Below are 22,315 nucleotides of genomic sequence, written 5' to 3' on the forward strand. Positions count from 1 at the left end.
CGACCTAATACCATATTTGTTTGTGGATTTAATTCCTAAATATCATGATTACAAGCTTGCTATCTATAAGTACAATTGCAGGAATAACATATTACGTATAAACAATAATTATGAAATTAATTATAAAGCTTTCGATAGCTTTTTAACTCAGAATAGTCGAAAAAAGAATTAATAAATTACAAATCAATCAATTAATATTTTATGCAAATTGTTTTGTACTTTACAATTGTTATGAAAATTTTATAAAAACAAATGAAAAATAATATAAGAAAAGCGAACAAAAAAAAACATATAACTATTCCGATACCGGGAATCGAACCCGAGCCTCCTGGGTGAGAGCCAGGTATCCTAGCCACTAGACCATATCGGATGTATCAAATAGTTTAAAATTTCGTATAATAAGAAAGATTTATGATTTGTAAAAGCGTATGTAAAAGTATGAGCTTTTATTTTAATTTTAAATATTGAACTCAATTTAAATAATTGTATAGTACGTGTAAAACTAGTCCGCTCTGAATATAGAAATGAAACACGTCGCCATAGCAAATGGAATGCTATACCCGCTCGCGTCAACTTCAGAGCGTACTAGCAGTTTGGGCGCGGGCTATAAGAAGTCATTATTAGAAAATTAAAATGAATCCTTTTCAATTAAAATTCTGTTACGTTTGCTTTTTTAATCTTAAACATTTTTGATAGTATTTTTGTTAAAATAGAAGATACTTAGTAATCAAATAATGATGCAATGCACGCGGACGGTAAATTTTCAGGTTCCTAACTATTAAGGTTAAAGAAATAGAGCACCATAGACGGACAGCGATAGCCTAGTGGTTAAGAAATTCGGCCTCTAGATCGAGGGGTCCGAGGTTCAAATCGGCATGCACCTCTGATTTTTCAAAGTTATGTGCGTATTAGAAATTAATTATCACTTGCTAAACGGTGAAGGAAAACATCGTGAGGAAACCTGCATACCTAAGACATTTATAAAAAAAATCTCAAAGGTATGTGTAGTCTACCAATACGCACTTGGCCAGCGCGGTGGACTATGGCCTAATCCTTCTCATTATGAGAGGAGACCCGTGCCCAGCAGTAGGACAGTAATGGGTTGCTGATGATGATGATGAGACGGACAGACAGAACAGACTTTTAGTATTAGTAGTAATTAGTTATAGTATCCGGTTTTTCTATAGGTACGGCACCGTCAAAACTTACCACCTATACAAAGTTTTGCACCCGGTAAGATCAAAAATAACTAATAACTGCCAACTCATTTGGGTCAGTAGGAAACGTTACTAGACCAGTTAAAATTAACTGAAGTGACATATTTAAAACGAGAGCTCTACTGCGTCATGTCGATCTCAATAGTTCTAAGGAGTTGTTCAAATTAACGATCATCGACAGCGATCGGCGATTAAATTTCGTGATTTTATATAAAACACATGTTGCTGCAGATTTAATTAGTTAAAAGGTAAATTGGTAGAATTTATCATCATTTGACTTCAGACTAATACCCTTCATGATTCAGCGGCGAACGTATTCACCTATTACTTCTTATGTATACCAGAAAGGTACACAAAACCTACTAACTTAGTCTTCAGAGGAAAAATGTGTCTACAGCCTGCTCTACCAACTCTACTTTTGACTTGAAAGGATGTAACTAAGTGGACAGGTGTAATTTTACTTTTTTGTACCCATAAATATTACAAAGTTGACTACGTATTTAACGTATGAGTTCGAATATTTATGATCTAAAAAACATAGAATCAGCTGGATAGACGGCTAAATATCTGAATTCGTCACGTTACACGAATACATAACGCGTCGATTTATGTAATAAGTCGAATTATATACGCTTAGTTACAGAGCCGTTGACAACGAAACTACAAAGTTTTTGCTAAGTCATACTTCTCACCTACATACTACATTACACTGAGTTTTCATAATTAATTTATTTTTAACGACTAGAAAACTGGTATAAATCTGGTATACAAGTTGTTATTCGATTTAAAAACAACAGAATTAACTTAGTTCTAGCAAAATTGTGTATATAATCAACTTCAAGATTTAAGTCTACTTAGGGTTGATTTCAGATATCTATCAGCTTTTAACCACTATGCCTTCTGAAAAACAAAAAATGTATCTACGAGATGCACGTTTACCTAAAAGCCTATTCATTTACCTTAAAATATACCAGTTTAAGAGTATATCTGTCAAAAACTTTTACATATTCATGGCCACTATGCCAAACATGAAATTTGCATATTCTGCTAATTCCGTATTCTGTTAATGAGTAAAATTAACAAAAAACCCGCTAACGAGCACAGCTGTGTCATCAAGCCGAAGTCAAACTTACAAAGCAAATCGGAAACTTCAAGGGCTTACATTTGGGCTTACACAAGGGCTTCTTTACAACTTTGGTATAGGCGGGGTGTAATGAGTTTAATTTTGATTTTTAGGGTTTCATATATAATTTATTTTGTGGTAATCTGTATTTTTGTTTGTTTGTTTGTTCCATAGCCTTATGACACATTGTTTTATGACAATTATAAGTGCAACACATGGTTCTTATTGCTTTTGGTCTCTGAGTGAAAAGGCATAGTACGTATGTACCAGGAAAATTATTTAGTTCCCATAAGTTCCCTTACGATTTTTTCCCAAGTATCTAATAATTCGCAATAAACATTTCATAACGTTAAAAAACATAGATCGAAGTTTCAAGAAAGTTAATTATACTAAATTAAGAATGACCAAGCTTTAACTTAAATCTCTGTTTTTTTACTATGTATAATTGTTGTTTAATTTTGAAAATAAAGGAATTTATTTTTTACGAGCTATGCCTGGAACTTCGTGTTGATTCAGAATATAACGCTATCTGTCGAGCACATCGGTAAAGTGAAATTGTGTGCTCTACATATATTATGTACTCACAAAAATACTTCTAAATTTTAATTTGGTAGATAAGATGAATTTGAATTAAATAAATATTTAGCAGTTTTGGCGAACTGTGATTTCAAACGTACAGAAACAGACTAACATTCTAAAAATTATAGAAATTGCTATTATTCCTAAATCTCAATCCGCCAATATACTTTTTTCAATTTAGTGTTTTCGATGTACAGACACGCGTCGCTTATATTCTTATTAGGTATATATATATAAGTTCTTTTTCAATTTATATATTTTTTCCAATATGCTATTTTCGGGTAAAATTATAGCGTATTATTTATTGGCAGCCCTGACGTCAACACGTCAATAAACCTTGTAGTAAGTAGCGAGCAAATGTTAGTTCACGTCAGCATGGAAACAGCATGGCATTCGCATGGTAATGAGCTTGGGAAACTAGCGAAATGCATGTTCAAATTGAGTGGCGTATGAGGTAAGTTATCTAGTTCAGACACTACAGGAAATGGTTGTTTAAACGTAGGTATAGAATTTTCTTTATTTGCTTTTTACTAACGTAGTACAATAGGGTGTTTGTAGGCTTTCCCTTGACAGGAGAGTCACGGGTTCTTTTCATAATTTATGGGTCCAGGATGCAGTTAATAGATACTTTTACTTTCGTGTCGTTTGTATGTGATTTACAAAAAAATAACGAAAATTTACGTAATAATTCTAAGCTTATAACCTCACATTATTATTTTTCCTATGTGGTTGCCATGAATACACACACCGAAACCCAGAAAAAAAATCTAAATTCATCATTTAGATGTCTATCTAGCCGGAGATAGCACCTGGAACCCCCTGCGTATCAAACGGGTATGATTACTCCGCTACGCAGGTCGTCAAAAGATGAACATACAGACAAAGTTAAAATTAATTTGATCGATCGACTAAATTCAAAATTTTAAAAGCACTTGTTAATAACATTATTTAAACTATTTTTTAACTTTTCAGAATAAGGTGAATACTAAAGAGCCGACCATCTGACCCTGAAATCACTTTTCAGAATAATGTAGATTACAGAGTCTGACCCTGAAAATCTTCAAAACTCGAAATAACTCCTCGTATCGCTTACATTTAGTTTCACAGGCAAGATTGCAAAACTCAGCCGATAAACAGTAAAAAGATAATGTCGACACATCGACCTTACGAATATTATCTACTTCTACGTGGTTTTATAACTTCTATTTTTTATCCACTTCGTAATGTGATAACTTTATCTTTTGCATTGCAAGTGACGTTCTCTGTTTACATAAAAGTGAATACGATAATATTTTAACTATTGTAATTAATGAGGAAACGAAGAAAATCATTACTCATTTAGTTACACACATGAAAAATATTTCTTATTATAATTATTATAATAATAACGACATCTATTTCCGATTGAAGAAAGTCAAGAAAACCATAAAGTTTAGACGTAGAAAGGCGCGTCGGTACAACAAAATTAAAAATAAAATATTGTATGTATTGTATGGACAACAGACATGACCGTTTTGAAATTATAACAGTTATGTAATTAAAAAAACAAATAAGTAACTATCATGTGTACGAAACATATAGGTGAGCGAAAAAATTGTAACTAAGTCTGAGAATAAAAGTTGTGTAATACTTTTTTTTATATTTAAGTAGCATAAGACCGTGTTATCCACCTGATGATAAATAGCCACTGCAACTTAAGAACCCCCTCAATGGACTCCAAAAGGAAAAGGAAAAGGAGTTCCACCTGAAACCGGCCAGTTGCTAGCCAGGACTAAGTTAGAACGCCTCGTTACCAAAACAGTTAGTTTTTAAGGTTCCGTACCCAAAGGGTAAAAACGGAACCCTATTTAGAGATATGAGAGTATTTAGATTATTAGAGAGTATATAGATTATTAGAGAGTATGTATAAGGTGGACCCTATAACAGCAAATGCTAAAAGTTCATAATAAATGGGGGTCGCCATACAAGAAATCGTTATTTCTCGACGTTTTTCGCTTTATCTATTTCACCGTAATAGGTAGATAGAATTTTCACAATGTGTTTACTTTAGATACTACAAATAAAAAAATATGAAAATATTCGCCGTACGGAACCCTCCCTGCGAGTTCGACTTGCACTTGGCCAATTTTTACATAGTTAACTAGCCAAGCGGTTACCAGTGCGTTATGATCTCGTAACCGGGAGAAATTGTACGCATGGAGCGTGGAAGAAAGTTGGCCAATTAACATTCTTCGGTAATCATATGCATTTTACACAATTCGTTTGTTTTATGGTAACGGGAGATTTTATCTGTGAAGAATGGGTACAAGGAATCTGTTTCTGGGGAATAGTGTGTCAAAGGAAAATGCCCACTTATTATTAAACTAGCTGACCTGAAAAAATGTTAAGGGTGAACAACCCTTATCACTTAGGGGGATGAAAAATAGATGTTGGCCGATTCTCATAGATACCGGATAAGCACAAAAAATTTCATCAAAATTGGTCAAGCCGTTTCGGAGGAGTATGGCAACGAAAACTGTGACACGAGAATTTTATATATTAGATAGTGTCACCCATAAACTTTTGCTATCGACTTCACATCGGACTTCAGGGCGGAAATTTCAATAGAGGCCCCCAAAATTGTAAAAAATATTTGATTTTACAAAATGACAGATATGTCATAGAACTATTTGACTATCTGGCTACCTTTTTTTAGCAACTGTGCTTGGAGGCCCCCCAGGATCGAAGGCTCGGGGCGGACCGACCCTTCCTTCGTCATTTGGATATCTCTGACTGGGGTTCGAACTCTGAACGAACCCACGGTTCGAACCCACGACGTATGACACCAGATTATGACCGCTTCACCTCACAGATCGTCAAAATAATGTACGACTTGCATACTGGAATCGAGCTCTAAACTTACGTTATTCTAACACCTAACAATGTTCTTTTTTTATTTTATCGATCCGTAAGTAATAATGATTAAGTAATAGAGCATAAGCTCTATAATTTATCCATTACGCCTCAACCACAGACTAAAAAAAGTAATGCAATGTGAAGTCATTCCAGCCCGCCCACACTTTATAATCAAATCTTAATATTAATAGTTATAATTAAGTTATTCTGCCGTTCGTGGAATCAACAAAATTAAATATAATTATTACGTAATGCATCACGTGTGTTTTAAGTATAAAAATATTAAACCTGAATGATGTAAGCACTTGTTTTGTAAGACAGATGTTCAAGTGATTCTGTACTATTTGGTTATCATCATCATCATCATCAACCCATCACTGTCCCACTGCTGGGCACGGGTCTCCTCTCAGAATGAGAAGGATTAGGCCATAGTCCACCGCGCTGGCCAAGTGCGTATTGGTAGACTTCACAAACCTTTGAGATTTTTTTTTTAAATCTCTCAGGTATGCAGGTTTCCTCACGATGTTTTCCTTCGCCGTTTTAAGCAAGTGATAATTAATTTCTAATACGCACATAAATTTGAAAATCAGAGGTGCGTGCCTGGGATTTGAACCTCGGACCCCTCGAGAGGCCGCGTTATAGAGACCACTAGGCTATCACTGCTGTTTTTCTGTTTTAGGTTATATGTTATACTATTTTCGTCTTGTAATCGTAATATGAAAATATAAATATTAACAAGTTTAAGAGAAAGCCATTAAACTAAAATCATTTATCGTAGGTACATAGTTCAGCGGTTCACCACTATTACAAGGCAGATATAGGTATAGTAGTGATGCTGTTAGAAGCATCCAGCGACTGATCAAGAGTTCTGACCGCCCTAGGCTAATTATGAAGACGCGCGCCCACCGTTACGATAGACCTCAAAAGTAATATATTCGTTTTGACTTTTTTTACTAGAATGAAATGAATAGTGCCGAAGACACAATTGGCGCGCCACCCCGATACTCGCGCCCTAGGCTGCAGCCTAATTAGCCTAAGGGTTAATCAGGCCCTGGAAGCATCTTTGAAAATAGTATAATTATTATACCACGACTGCCCGGGTAGAGCGGTCACCATGCTAGTGTAACACGCAGTTGGCTTCCAGGTTCGATTCCCGGCCAGACACATCTACCTAAATTAATTTAAATTTCTGTTCTGGATATGGTTTTTAGCTTATGTGTCTTTGTATATACAAAGACACATAAGCCAATGTCCGAAAATACCGAAAAACTCGAAATGTGGGGTATTACCATATGAATTTGGAAGGCGCTATATTTTCCATGCGGCTATCCTTCATGTCTCCTTGCTGGTTTTACTTAAAATAAATATAAAAATAAAGTCTTCAAACAAAGTAAATAAAAATATCGTATAACTTTTCTTACGGATGGGACCTACTAGTGACGGATGACGCAGATAAATCTTAGCTTCTGAAATATAAGACCTACGTTTAGTAAGACAAATGCTTTTAGGGACCTATTTGTTAGCACTCATTCTAAATTAGTTTTGCGCAATATATTTAGCAACTATAGATCATATGAGATGTATAATCGTATATAATATAACTTTATGTAAAAGTATTTATTTATTTATCTTTAGAAAATAATAGTAACTGTGTATTTGACCAATCGTATAATGAATTCAGAAGACTCAACTTCACAAACATCATCAGGATTATCTATACAAAAGTTGGTATCCCCGTCCGTTGTTAATAAGCAATCTATCTAATGTTTGCCTACCAAAGATCGAAACATTGGATTGGATCAGATTGGCAAAATATTGGATAGTAGTAGATAAATATGTATGCCTAAGAGGTAACAACATAGTAGACTGCCTTGAACCTTGTATTTTCATATTTACATAAGCTATTAGATGGATGGTTCTCGTATTGTTCATAAGTTTATGTTGGTGACCGCATCCGTGTTAGTTTTTCGCATGCTGACTAGTTTTCTTTAAATTTTTACACAGGAACTCTAGATCTAATGTAATTTGAAGTAGAGGCATAGTAAATAATTTTAGTATGGTAGAGGCACTAAAATCGCCTATCAGTGTTGCTGAAAATCCTGCTAAAATTAGCAATCCTGCTAAAAAAGCATAGATGAAGCCTTAGTTACCCCAGACAGATGCCAAATATTTAAAAAACAAGTGGTTTGAAGGTGGTAGAACTCTTTGTGGTTCGACTCCGGCGGCACCACCGGTACACCTATTTCTTCCTCATAACAGCAGTGTTAAGCGCTGCTGTGTTCTGGTTTGAAGGGTGTGGTAAGGGAGACATACTTTTCTCAGTTTCAGCTTAGTCCTCAGAGATATTACTACCTGTGACCGACCTCAGGTAGTAATATCTAATCCTATCTGGGGTTGATTACAGATGTCCATGGGCGGCAGTAGCCACTTACCAGGTGGTTTGCATGCTCGTCTGCTACTCCCATATTATAAAATAAAATAGTTTTATATGGTCAAGTACATACCTACAAGCTTAGCTTAAAACACTGTATTAATTATACAGACAAACAAAGGAATTTTATTTTCACGTAGATATTATAATTACAAATGTCAATATTTCCACGAAATCATATTGTACGAATCGAGTACTTGTCAACATTTAAGCAAAAACGTATCCGTTGTATTCAAATGAGATAAATGGGATTTTTTTGAAAAGGTTATCGAACTGACGACGAATTTTCAACCCGTTACTGTCCCACTATTGGGACACGTGCTTCCGGAGATGTTATTTAACCAACCTACACGCCTATATCCCACTCGAGGATACGTGGACAATGCCGGCCATGGAATTATGTAGACCCTAAATTAGATTGCAGTTCTACCTAAAGGCGGCCACACATAAGCACTAAGTCGGAACTAAACTGAAACTTACTCTCATTGGATTTACATTTATAATAATACTTGTTTTTGCCCGCGGCTTCGCCCGCGATTAAAAGAAAATAATATGACATACTAACATACATAAAACTGAAAATTCTTACCTTCATTGGAATGACAGTGTCGCCATCTGGCGAAAATTGGTCGTACCAACCTTCGTGAGCTCATGGACAACAACTTAGCTAAAGATCATCACTTGATCATATGCATAGTTTACGATTCAATCCTTACTAATGTCGATTAAAATAATCGACTTTTGGTCCAAAACATCGATTCTCCGATTAATCGATCTTAGATCGTCATCCCTAGTTCGCGTGGGATTTCCGGGATAAAAACTATCCTATGTCCTTTCTCGGGTCTCAGACTATCTTTGTACAAAATTCGGATTTATAATATTAGTAAGGATTAGTAAGGATAAGGATAGTAATAGTATAGTATATAGTATAGTATATAGTATTATAGAATATAGTAAATAGTAATAGTAAAATAGTAAGGATAAGGGAAATAATGTATTTCCCATCACCATGATGACAGCAGGCCACATCAGTCGAACTACTAATGTAAGGACTTTACAATTTTTAATAATTATTAAATTTGCTACCCTACGCTTAAATTCTATGAAGGGTTCATACATAGTGCGGTGTAAACAAAAAGTTCAACTACCTCCAACATAACTCAATACCAAGTTGAATAACCTCATTAACTCCGACAATAATGATTGTCACTCGATTACCCCGGCGAAGGGTTGCAAATTGTCTATTTATTAAATTGTAAGATCCTCGCAGCAATTTACGTTTGAACAGCGCCACTGGAGAGTGGATTTGAAAAAGAAGTACCTATTTTTGAATTAATTATTGAGATCACTAAAATAATCTATGTTTCATAAAAAAGCCAAGGGTTTGTAATGTATAAGGCTTAAACATACATTCTAAATCTATCACTTTGAAGGTTCAAATCTTTCGTGGTTCGATTCCAGCGGCACTATTCATAGCAGTGTCAAATGCTGGGTTCTAATTGAAAGATTTTGAAGGCGGATAGTTTTAATATAGGCGTTCTAACATTCTAAATAAGTCGTCAGAGGAATATCCTTAACAGTACAACTATGTCTTGTTAATCCTAGGTAGAGCTTCAATCATATTTCTTCTATGATTTAATTAAATTATTAAATACTTTTACTGACACTGAACATTAACTAACATGTTCCTTTTTTATATAAATAAAACCATGTACAGTCACGAGCATAAATATATGACTATGGGCAGATCAGCAAAAATATGTGACCCAATAACGAGTTCAATAATATATGCCTGCAGGAACGCAGCAAAAATATCTGACATTTATAGGCAGCAAAAATATGTGATGATAACGTTGATCAAATAATTGTGACATGTGACGTCAACTAAGTGCAATAATATCTGACATAATTTATAAATATCTTTGATGTAAATATATCAACCTACGGTATATATAAATATATATACCTATCAAAGGGGCCAATTTATTTTGCCGGAGAAAGAATATGAGCAAAAAAACACGTAAAAATATTTTCTCATATTTTTTTTATTTACGTAAGAAAAAAACAGGGCTAAAGACAAAGACAGGATAATTAATGTATTTTAACAGGGTGAGTTTTCCAAATCCGAATCTATAAGGATTAGCGAATAATGCTAAAAGGAGTTAGGAAACCGATCTTGATAAAAAAAAATCTAATACTGCATTATTAGTTCTTAGGGGTCCGTACCCAAAGGGTAAAAATGGAAACGTAAAATAAGTAATTTACTTATTTTTATAAAATAGTAAGCATCTGGTGGTACGGAAGCCTCCATGTGCGATTTTGACTCGTACTTGGCGAATTATTTAAAATATCCCTATACGGGAATCGCACGAGTTCATTTTGAAAAAAAAAATACACACCTTATATTATTCCACTATCGGATAGTGTCCCTTATACGGATTAAATTCTAGGATTAAATGACAAATTATAGGAAAACTTCAATTTCACCCTGTATACAACAAAAATAATATGCCCTAACGACTTTTACAATATTCTTTTCTTACTAATATTATAAATCCGAAAGTAACTCTGTCTGTCTGGTTGTCTCTTCTTCACGCCCAAACCACTGAACCGATTTTAATTAAATTTTGTACAAAGATAGTCTGAGACCCGAGAAGGGACATAGGATAGTCTTGATCCTGGAAATCCCACGGGAACTACGAAAATAGAATCGATATTTTGGAACCCAAATCATCGATTATTTTAATCGATATTAGTAAGGATTCAATCGTAAACTATGCATTTGATCAAGTGATGATCTTTAGCAAAGTTGAAGGTACGAATTTGCAGTTTTATGTATATTAGTATCTTATATTATTTTCTTTTAAACGCGGCCGAAGCCGCGGGCAAAAACTAGTAGCTTATATATTATTAAACTAAAATGGTCACGAATATTCTGCTAAAACAAAAAATATAAAAAAGAAGTTAGTTAGTTAGTTATTTGATACATGTAACTTTAATTATTTATATTAGCAACACCAAGTCCTACAATTGACAATATTATCGGAGAAATAGGTTGTATGTTTTTGATATCGCTTTGATATATTTTTATCGTTAAAAAGTGGGTAGTAGATTTTTTTATCCAACGCTGCCGTGTAACGTTTCGGAATTGTTTGAAAGTGTATTATTAGAAAACTATTCATTTTTTTTATTTTACTTAGTATTATTTTAATTAATTATTTTGTATTATTTTTATAATAATAAGTTCTTATTTATAAAGTCACTGGCTGATACGATTCTATGACTTAGCATAAAAAAGAAAAAGAACGCGGCTTGACGTTCGAGTTGTATTTTGAGCCGGAATAACAAAAGTGAATAGATTCATATTGTCACATATTTTTGCTTCGTAAGGTGGTCACAATTATTTGATCAACGTTATCATCACATATTTTTGCTGACTATTAATGTCAGATATTTTTGCTGCGTTCTTGCAGGCAGATATTACTGAACTCGTGCATGGGTCAGATATTTTTGCTAATCTGCCCATAGTCATATATTTATGCTCGTGACTGTACATAGTACTCTGAAAAGGCACAAATTTTTAAAACGTCATTATCAATATTACTCTTTAGTGGAACGTAACATAACTATTCGCTCCGCCCCGGGCGCATGCAATCATGCATGCGAGACTAAAAACGTAATGCATCTAACATAGAATACGACTTACTACAATGTTGCTTGCATAGAATGTATACAAAGACTTATAAGGTATGCCATCGATACATACGGTGCAGTGTTTTATAAATTTAAGGAGTATTTACTTTAAAATGATCTCTCTTTAACCATATTTTTTGAGTAAAAGAATGTAGAGTAATTGTATAATTGTATTTCTTGTAAATTATTGTACATAAGTTGGATAATGTATGTTAATTTATTGGCTTAATGCAAAATAATTTTAAATAAAGTAATAATGAATTTTGGAAACGTTTTCGTTATTCGGACTATTAAAGTTTCGTGTCACCAGAGGGCACAAAACGAACACTGAAAATATATAGGTATATAAATTTATAATAAAAAATCCCTATTTATAATAAAGACAAATCGTGCCCTTGGCAATATACCAAGGAGTATCACTCAACTTTTCAAGAGATATAAAAGTAAATAAAACCCTGTACCTAATTATAGAAAGAATGCATAACATTTCTTCTTACTACTAACTATGATAACTTTTGAAAAATCATAATATTTTCCACAAAAACAGTTACACATTGTTGCAGAGATATAAAAACATTTATTCATATAAACACACCGTATACTCAAACTATAACCCTACATAACGTAATGATATCTATCTATATATATAAAAGCGAAAAGATACTCACGTTCAAAACGTATTAATCAAGGTTTTGACCAAACTACTGAAGCTACAATCAGGAAATTTGAAATATAGCTTGATTTTATAATGTAGATGCGCACTAAGAACGGATTTTTTGATATTCCACCGTTAAGGGGGTTAAATGGGGGTTGAAAGTTAGTATGAAAGTCCGTCAGTTTTAAAGCAAACTGGATGGAAATTGGTATTTAGCTTTCTGATTTAAAGTTATAAAAATCTAATCTAAGGGTTTTTCAAAAATCAACCCTAAAGGTGGTTAAATAGGGGTGGACAGCTTATTTTAAATTTTGCCATTTTGGAAGCTAGCACTATGAAAGTTAGCCATTGCTTTAGTGGTTAAATATAATAGAACTTTGGTTCTACCGTTTTTGAAAAATCAACCCCTATGTGGGTTAAATAAGGGTTGTATGTTCGTATGAAATTACCACAGTTTTGATGTAAACTCTATGAAAATCGGTATTTGGGTTTTCAATTAAAAATAATTAAATACCTATTTCACCATTTTTGGAAAATCTACCCTTAAGTTGGTAAAATAAGGGTTGTCAGCTTATTTTAAAATTTTCCAATTTAAAAGCCAGCACTAAGAAAGTTAGCCATTGCTCTACTGGTTAGATATAGTGGAACTTTAATTCTACTGTTTATGGAAAATCAACCCTTATGTGGGTTAAATAAGGGTTGTAAGTTTGTATGAAAATCCCCCAGTTTTGATCTAATCTCTATGAAAATTTGTATTTAGCTTCTTGGTAGAAAATAATTAAACACGTATTTCATTGTTTTTGGAAAATCAATCCTTATTTAGGTTAAATAAGGGTTGTAAGTTTGTATGAAAGTCCCCCAGTTTGAATGTAAACTGTACGAAAATCGGTATTTGGGTTTTCGATGGAAAGTAACTAAACACCTTTTTCATTGTTTTTGGAAAATCATCCCTTAAGGTCGTTAAATGGGGGTTGGAATTTTATTTCAAAGTCCATTAATTCGGAAGCAAGAACTATAAAAACTTGCATTTGGCTTTCCTGTGGGAAATAATAGAACCTTTTTAACAATATTAATGGAAAATCTACCCTTAAAATAGGGGTTGAAAGTTTGTTGGGAAGAACGCAGATTTTGAAACAAAGTCTATGAAAATTGGTATTCAGCTTTCTGATTGAAAATAATAGAACACTTATTTTACCATTTTTGGAAAATCAACCCTTAAGTTCGATTAATAGGGGATAGAACTTTATTTGAAAATCCGTTAATTTTGAAACAAGGATTGTAAAAATAGCATTTAGCTTTCTGGTTCAAAATAATAGAGCTTATTTAACACCGTTTATGGAAAATCTACCCTTAAAAAGGTAAAATAGGGGTGGAAACTTCGTTTAGAAGTCCGCAGCTTTTTAAGCAAAGTCTATGAAAATTGTTATTAGGCTTTCTGATTGAAAATAATAGGACACCTATTTTCACAGTTTTTTTTATTCCATCCCCTATTAATCAACCCTTAAGGTTGTTTAATAGCGGATGGAATTTTATTTTAAAATCCGTTTATTTGGAAACAAGGACTGTAAAAATAGGATTTAGCTTTCTGGTACAAAATAATACATCTTCTTTAACAACGTTTATGGAAAATCTACCCTTAAGAGGATAAAATAGGGATAGAAATTTCGTTTAGAAGTTCGCAAGTTTTAGAGCAAAGTATATGTAATTTAATATTATGCTTTCTGATTGAAAATAATAGAACACCTACTTCATCGTTTTTGAAAAATTAACCCTTAAGGACGTTTAGTAGGGGATGGAACTTTATTTTAAAAACCGTTTATTTGGAAGCAAGGACTGTAAAAATTGGCAATTGGCTTTCTGGTTGGGAATGATAGAAATTTTCTAACACCATTTATCGAAAAATCTACCCCTAAGTGGGTAATATAGGGGTTGAAAGTTTGTTTAGAAGTATGAAGCAAAGTCTATGAAAATTGGTATTTTGCTTTCAGGTTGTAAATAAGATATCAGTTATTTTTCCATTTTTTTAAAATCAACCCTTAAGGTCGTTAAATAGGGGTTGGAACTTAATTTATAATCCGTTAATTTGGAAGCAACCACTATGAAAAATTATCATTAGACTCAATGAAACATCTGGGTCACTGTTTTTTTTATATCAACCCTTAAGACGGCTATAAAAGGGTGTTTGCATTATGCTTTTCTGTTTACACATCTGTTTCAGCATTTTAGCAACTCAATAATCAACCCCGTTAGGGTGTAGTGTTATATGTATGTATACGGGAATCTTTTAGTTTCGAAGTTAGAAACGTGAAATTTCAGATAACGTCTATTCAGACAAATACACGACAACGTGGACGGGTGCAGATTTCATATATGATAATGGGTAATTTTATTCAAATTTGCCTACATTTTGGTATACTGATTAGGTACATCGCAATTATTTTGGACACACTGCGTGCCAACATTTTGTCCTGCCGTGGGGTATGGTTGTGGTTATGCGTGGATTAGTGATGGTAATGTGGTAGACACATAGACCTTGGATTAAGATTTTGGGTTAGAACAGGGCTACAGTATCCTCTGCCTCTCATACGAGACTAAAGGGGGACTTCCGGAGTTGCGGGCGGCTCTAATCGCCCAGACAGCGACCCTGGATAGCACCACTGTATGTAAGGCCCCATATAACATGGACGGTTCCTATGGAATAGTGTAAGTAATAATTATTGTATCCTACATGATACTTATATTTTAAAGAAAGTTTAATTAAGGTCCAATAATTAGAGTTTTAGTGTATGTTTCTGAAGAAAGCTTGACCAATTTAGGTACACAGTGACGAAAAAATAAAGCTTTTATTAATAAAATATGAATACTACTTAATCGTTAAAATTGTTAAAGGTTATTTATTTACCAATTTATGATTACAGTTATTTGTATATCATATCATATTTTTTTACGCGGGCGAAGCCGCGGGTTCTGCTAGTTTAAAATAAAATAACAGATCGTGGGGTGACCACCCAGCGTGAAGTTCTAAGGCTGTGAGCATTACAAATAGAGGGCCAATTTCGAATTAAAGTCTCCACAGGTGGCCGCCAGGGGGCAGCGCTGAGAAATAGATTAACCCGGAGAACGCCGCGCCCGCCGGGTTAAGCTAATGATATCGTCAAATTAGAAATTATTTTATTTTATTGCATCTTTATAGCATGTCAAACGTTTCGAAATTTGATGTGTTAATTATAAATTGTTATTTATTTCTTTATTATAGTTTTCCTGCGACTTCACCCGCATGACTTTAAAGTAATTCGGTTTCGTTTAAGTGTAAAGCGAATTAATTGATTTTGTACTCTACTCGGCTGGTGAGGGATATCCTTTTTAAGAAAAATAGAGGGCCAATTTGGAATTAAAATCTCCACAGGTGGCCGCTAGGGGCAGCGCTGAGAAATACTCGTAGATTAACCCGGAGAACGCCGCGCTCGCCGGGTTAAGCTAATGATATCGTCAAATTAGAAATCATTTTATTGCGTCTTTATAGCATGTGAAACGTGGACTTTATTGCTATTTATTTTTACCACTTTTTTGCGACTACCTACGCGTGATTTCAAAAATCGGTGGTTCTGTATCTTTTTTTCAAATCAAATTCGCGTGAATAAAGACAAATAAACAGTTTTCATTGACCTACTGCGTGTAAGGTAGAGTACGATTCAGACGGGTCTGACTGATTCTGATTGAACTGATTGAACTGATTCACAATTTCTGCTGAACGTATATTACTGAAGCATAATACGACAGTATTTAAGTCGGATTATATCGTAACAAAATGATAAATCTTGATTTACTTAAACCGATTTAGCATTTTTGCATGATCACCCAAAGAACCCACACAACAACAGACACAGCCCCAATAAATTTGATACATATTATTATAATTATTAATTTTATACCATTTTACTTACGTATGCGAGTAGTTTCGATACGAGTTAAATATTCATAATATGAGTATGGCCTCAAAAATAGGTTAAGAACAATAAAGTACATTTGTCATACAGTCATACTCATTACTGCTTATTCGGGCAGGGTGTAATGCGAGCCCGACACGCACTTGGCCTATAACTATAGAAACAATTGCGACCCATTTGTAGTGACCCTATTTCCTGCGATTGGCTGCGCGGCCAAGGTTCCGGACCTAATCCCACTTCAAAAGTAGTTTTGTATTGTATTGCATAATGAGTTCTTTTCTTTCTTTCCTTCTGATGTTACATTGTAGTTGATTGAAATGAAAAATTAACTAAATTACAAACGATTCTTTAACCAGAACTGAAAGGTGGTATAGGACCGATATAGTTTCACCGGAGAGATGCCGATGCAGGAGGTTTTACATGTAAGATAACAATCCTACAAAATTGTTTTTTATACATATAGGAGTTCTTTTATAATCTCGTACTTTTTTATCTTATACAAACTTTGTTATACAATCAATAAATTAAGCAGGTCCTATGATATTATTAGAAAACAATTCAAATAGTTTTATTATAGTAATTATTTTGGGATAATTTCATGATGTGTTGTTTATGTAATAATAAGTTGACGTTTAGGTATATGTATAATCACTGACTGATAAGATCTTATGAGTTAAGATCAAAAAGAAAAGAAAATGGTGGCTTGACGTTAGAGTTGTATTTTTGAGCGGGAATAAAAAAGTTATTTGTTTATTGCAAAAATAGTTTTATTTTATTAATATTGATATCTCAAATCGTATTGAAGTTTCCTCTATATTGATAAGCAACAATGATTACTAGAATCGGGCCAAAACCGCTCTTCACGTGTATCTGTTTGCGAAAGATAAAATGGCGCCAGAACACACTTGATCAACGATATGTTATCAACGAATGTTGTGCTCAACGATACATGTGTTCACATGTTAATATAAAAAAAATATCGATTGAAAACGAAAACCAAATTAAAAGTGTAAAATACAAAAAGTGTACCAACAAACACAAAGTGTAATACCAACAAAAATATAAATGTGAAAATTAATGCAAGTTCAATATTAAGATTAAAAAAAAGATTAAATATAGTTTCTTCTTCCTACTAACACTTAGTAGACTTCGCTGAAAAAAAATGTAAATGAATACCGAGTTCTGTGGATTATCTTGAAATTTTCGTTTTAAAAATGAATAACATACCTACTAGAATAGATGTAAAACACAATTTTACGTTTAATGTTACTAAGTACAATAAATTTTACATTTAGCGGTCAATTTTTTTATTTTATAAATCGCAAGATGCTTGTAAAGTATTGTCTAATCATTCGATATCTTTGGAGACAACCGCACAACCCAAAAAGGTTGTAGCCAGACTTCATCAGAAGCCGTATAAATATATTAAAAACCGATAGGTACGAGCCACGAATACTCCTACTATCCATGACTTCCATCAACCATTGGATCAGCATACCCCACATACTCCACACCACTTGTGGGAACCTATATCCAGCCCTACAGTGGGACATAAAGGACTCAGCCACTATGTGTAACCCAAGCACTCGAGGCTGTAAGCTCGTGGATGTGCAGCTCTTCATTATCCCTTTGTTACAGCTCTGCGGTGGAGTCACGCGTAACTTTCACTTTGCATAGGGTTGGCAATTTATGTTTCTTTTCTTAATTTTTTAAAGGCCAAATAAATGACTAGGAGCCAATGGATTTGTACATTATTAAATATATAGACAATCTACTACTACTTCTTGTAAGGTTGCTGATATCAGTAAAATAGAGTAACTCCTAACTATATATAGTTAGGTACACCTACTTTACACTGTGGTAAATTTTAATTCATTTTTAATTAGCAGCATTCTCAAATAAAATCTATGAGTAAGTGAACAATATTTTCCGCATTCTCACATACAATACAAATGTACATATGGAAGTGAAAAACACCCAGACCGAGAACATGAATCTAAATTCATAATTTAGAGGTCTGCATCATAAAGTTCGAAACTAAGGTATGGCGACCACTGCGCCGCTCATATTTAACACGCTGTTTACGCTGTAATCCAACGAAATATATTGAGCACCGACTTCAAAACCATATACTAAACCAAAATTTATTTCAATTATTTTTTACTTTGTAGTGACATAGAAGTCGGTTTTATTTGTTATTTTTATTGTTTTTGAAAATGTTATAACACTGACAAAAAAATAATAAAAAAATCTCGTTAGTGTCAACCCTATTGGCCCGTAGATGTCAAAACGAATTATGTTTACCTAGCGCTCAAACACTCGCGGCTGGCCGTGTCGCAAGCCCGATTAGAGGTCCGCGCCGTAAATGTTTATGTCTCTATCATTACGTGCCTGTGTAAAATATAAAATTATGGGATACGACGTAATTCCTTCGGACGTATTCAGAAAATTCCGACCTTTCCCAAGAGCTAACATTCTTAGGGATATGTTAAAATAGTAGTAGTTTTGAAGGTTTATAACCTTTCCTGGTTTGTCTTTGAGGCACCAGTTACAACAGAAGTGGAATGCTGTCTTTTCACAATAATGGTGTCATAAGGTAGACACATTTTCACTCCGGTTGTGTTCAGTCGGAGATCCCGGAGTTCTCCACCAAGCGCTGAGGACGGCCACCGGAGAGGTTTTAGTGCGGTAAAAATCTCACATAACCCGGCGTCGCTCCCACGTCGTCGGGTACCTTTTGAAGGTTTCCCCCTCGAAAAGAAAAAAGGTAGAGACATTTTCCTACAGGCCATCCAACTTATACTTCGGGACAGGTCACATGTACGAGTATCTATTACTTCGATTCTATTTAGATTTCGTACAATAAGTTAAATACACAAGTCTACTATATTTGCACATTAATGTGTAATATAGAAGACTTGTATATCTATATTTACACATTTTATGTTATCTTCCATAAGAAGCATAGAGTGTAATGGAATGGATGAAAAATGCCTACGCTAACCATGGTATCTAATTAAATTTGTTTTTAAATGTAAGTTTTAGTTTAGTGTTTATTGTTAATTTTGATCACCACTACCTATGTCAAATATTTCAAAATAATCTCAAAGAATATATTTTCCACATTAAAACATATTGTCTCATATAGGTATACCTACCGACTTATATTGATAGATGCATCTCATTATATTGCCTGACGTAAAACATCGCCTCCAGCGAAATAATAATTAACGAATTATGTTTTAATAAGCAAAGCCAATTCTCCTTTGGCCGCATTGCATTACAGGTACAACACAGGTCGTAAGATCAGGCAAGGTTACAATGAAATTTTAATACGTACAAAGAGAATTTAAGGCGTTCATTAATGGAGAATAAGCGGCCAGGTCTTTTAATATGAAAGAAAATTGGTGTTAAGTATGAAAATAACGCTTTCTACACTTACAGCCCCACACTAGGATTCCCTGTATCGTGGGTGCCATGGACACACACAGAGACAAATACACAATCACCCAGACCCGGAAATAGAAACTTAAATTCATCATTTTCTGTCTGGCCAGAGATCGAACCCGGGACTGCGCGACAGACCGGTATAGTGACCGCTCCGCCACAAGGGTCGTCAACTAGCTTGGCTTAAACATTTAAGAAGGTGGTAGAACCCTCTGTAGTTCGACTCCAGCGGCACCACCGCCACACCCATTTCTGCCTAATAGTTAATAGTGCAGTATTAAGCGCTGCTGTCTGGTTTGAAAGGTGTGGTAAGAGAATATACATGTCCAGAGTATTCCAGCTTAGTGCTCAAAGGTAGAGGCACATCTCTCAGGCTGATATCAATATTTTAGATAATATTTGAACATCGCTATAAGCATAAATTCTTACTTTAGTACGCTTTTACTATAAATCTACGGTTAACTCCGTCGTACTTATTGAAATAACTCGATTTTTTTGCGTTAATGGAAATAAAAAAGGAGTATAGACTTAAAAATAGGGCTATTGGCTATATTATTGGCCAATCGATTGATTCATAGTACCATTGTTTCTAAAGTTACGCCACTATCCGCACATTGTGCCTGTCATTTTCTTGCAATTTCTTACAAAATAACAACCTTTTGAACAATAACATTTGCAATGTTATCCAAAATATATAGATGGTCACTAGTATTATTTGATAGAACGTCTGGTGCAGCGGTTCTGACACGCAGAGTACCTGGTTCAAACCCGGACAGGTAGATACATAAATGGTGAATTTAAATTTCCATTCTGTGTCCCAGTGATAGTGTACCTACAGGGAATCATTGAAGAAATTGAAGTAAAAAACGAACACTGTCCATGGATATCTGTAAGGCTGTAAGCAACTCCATATAGAGCAGGGGCTCTATTTATGCAGCGCTCCCCGCTATTAGTAACAACAATTCTAATCATTACAGATAACGAGGCGACTGTCCCCATCAGGTATCGTCGCTAGCTACATTTGGCCTGTTGGTGTATCCGTGGCTCCACAGATATTGTGTGGGGACCGAATGCAGCTGTATTGCGTTCGAAGCGGAACCACAAGGGCCAGACCTGAGCCCAGAGCTGGCATCAACATCCGTCCACTGAAACGCAAGAACTGCTTTACACTAAAAATAGGTGTTTCTCACAAAACGTCACTACATTGAGGCAGCGCTGGAATATAATAGAAGGTGGTAGAATCCCTTGTGGTTCGACTCCGGCGGCACCACCGCCACACCTCTTTCTGCCTAATAACAGCAGTGTTAGGCGCTGCTATGTTCCGTTTTGAGGGGTGTGGGAAGGGAGACATACTTTTCCGAGGCGTTCCAGCTTAGCCCTCAGAGGTAGCGGCGCATCTCGACCTTAGGTAGGAATATTTAATCCTATCTGGGGTTGATTACAGATGTCCATGGGCGGCAGTAGCCACTTACCATCAGGTGGACTGCATGCTCGTCTGCTACTCCTATATTATAAAAAAAAACGGTAGAAGACCTGCTCCAAAAACAGCTAAGAAATAGAGGTAACCTTCCACACGTTGTCGGTATCGTCAGCACTTTCTTGTTAGCTGCCGATAATTACATGATCACCGCGTGGTCTGTGCACACTGCAGTGCTGATATTATGGTGTTCATAAAAAAGAATTATTAACATAAACATATAATGTATTTACTGGTTTTTTTAAAAGCAGGCATAAATCCTAGTTTTCTAGCCGTTAGAAGCGCATTAGAATCTGCTTCAGGATATCAAAGAATCCGTGCCCAGCAGTGAAACATAAAAGGCGGAAATAACAACATCTTGAACAACAAGTATATTTGTTCATGAATATCTTTTTTACGTAAAGTAAAATAGTTTGACGACCCGCCTGGTGGAGCGGTCACCATACCGGTCTGACGCGCAAAGGGTCCTGGGTTCGATCCCCGGCCAGACAGATATCTAAATGATGGGTCTGGGTGTTTGTGTATTTGTCTATGTGTGTGTCCATGGCACCCACTACACAGGGAATCCTAGTGTAGGGCTGTGAGTGTAGAAAGAGTTTATGAAAGTTTAGCCATCTTCTAAAAATTTGCAACATCACCCACTATATCATTTATCGTAACGTGGTGTGTATTTGTTTACATTTCAAACTGTAGTGCGCAATAAGACTCACCTACAGTAAATATCGCGTATGACCTCATTGGATAGTTAAATATTTCGCACGCCGCGATCGCAGTAAATGTTATGTATTGAGAAACGTCTGTTTATCACGCTTCTAAATGTTACTTCTGTTTTAAATGAACTTACTTATGCG

At 34.8% G+C, this 22,315-nt stretch overlaps 1 protein-coding gene and 1 non-coding gene across 2 annotated transcripts in view; both read right to left on the minus strand.

Moving 5' to 3' along the window:
- Positions 1-22,315, minus strand: part of LOC140753130 (uncharacterized) — a 487,125-nt gene that overhangs the window by 460,553 nt on the left and 4,257 nt on the right. The window lies entirely within an intron of this gene.
- TRNAE-CUC (transfer RNA glutamic acid (anticodon CUC)) lies at positions 299-370 on the minus strand. The gene has a single exon. It is a non-coding gene; the product is annotated as a tRNA-Glu (tRNA).

Source organism: Epargyreus clarus, unplaced genomic scaffold, assembly GCF_041222505.1.
Source record: "Epargyreus clarus isolate Ecla_fem2 unplaced genomic scaffold, WU_Ecla_fem_2.2 ptg000026l, whole genome shotgun sequence".
NCBI lineage: Eukaryota > Metazoa > Arthropoda > Insecta > Lepidoptera > Hesperiidae > Epargyreus > Epargyreus clarus.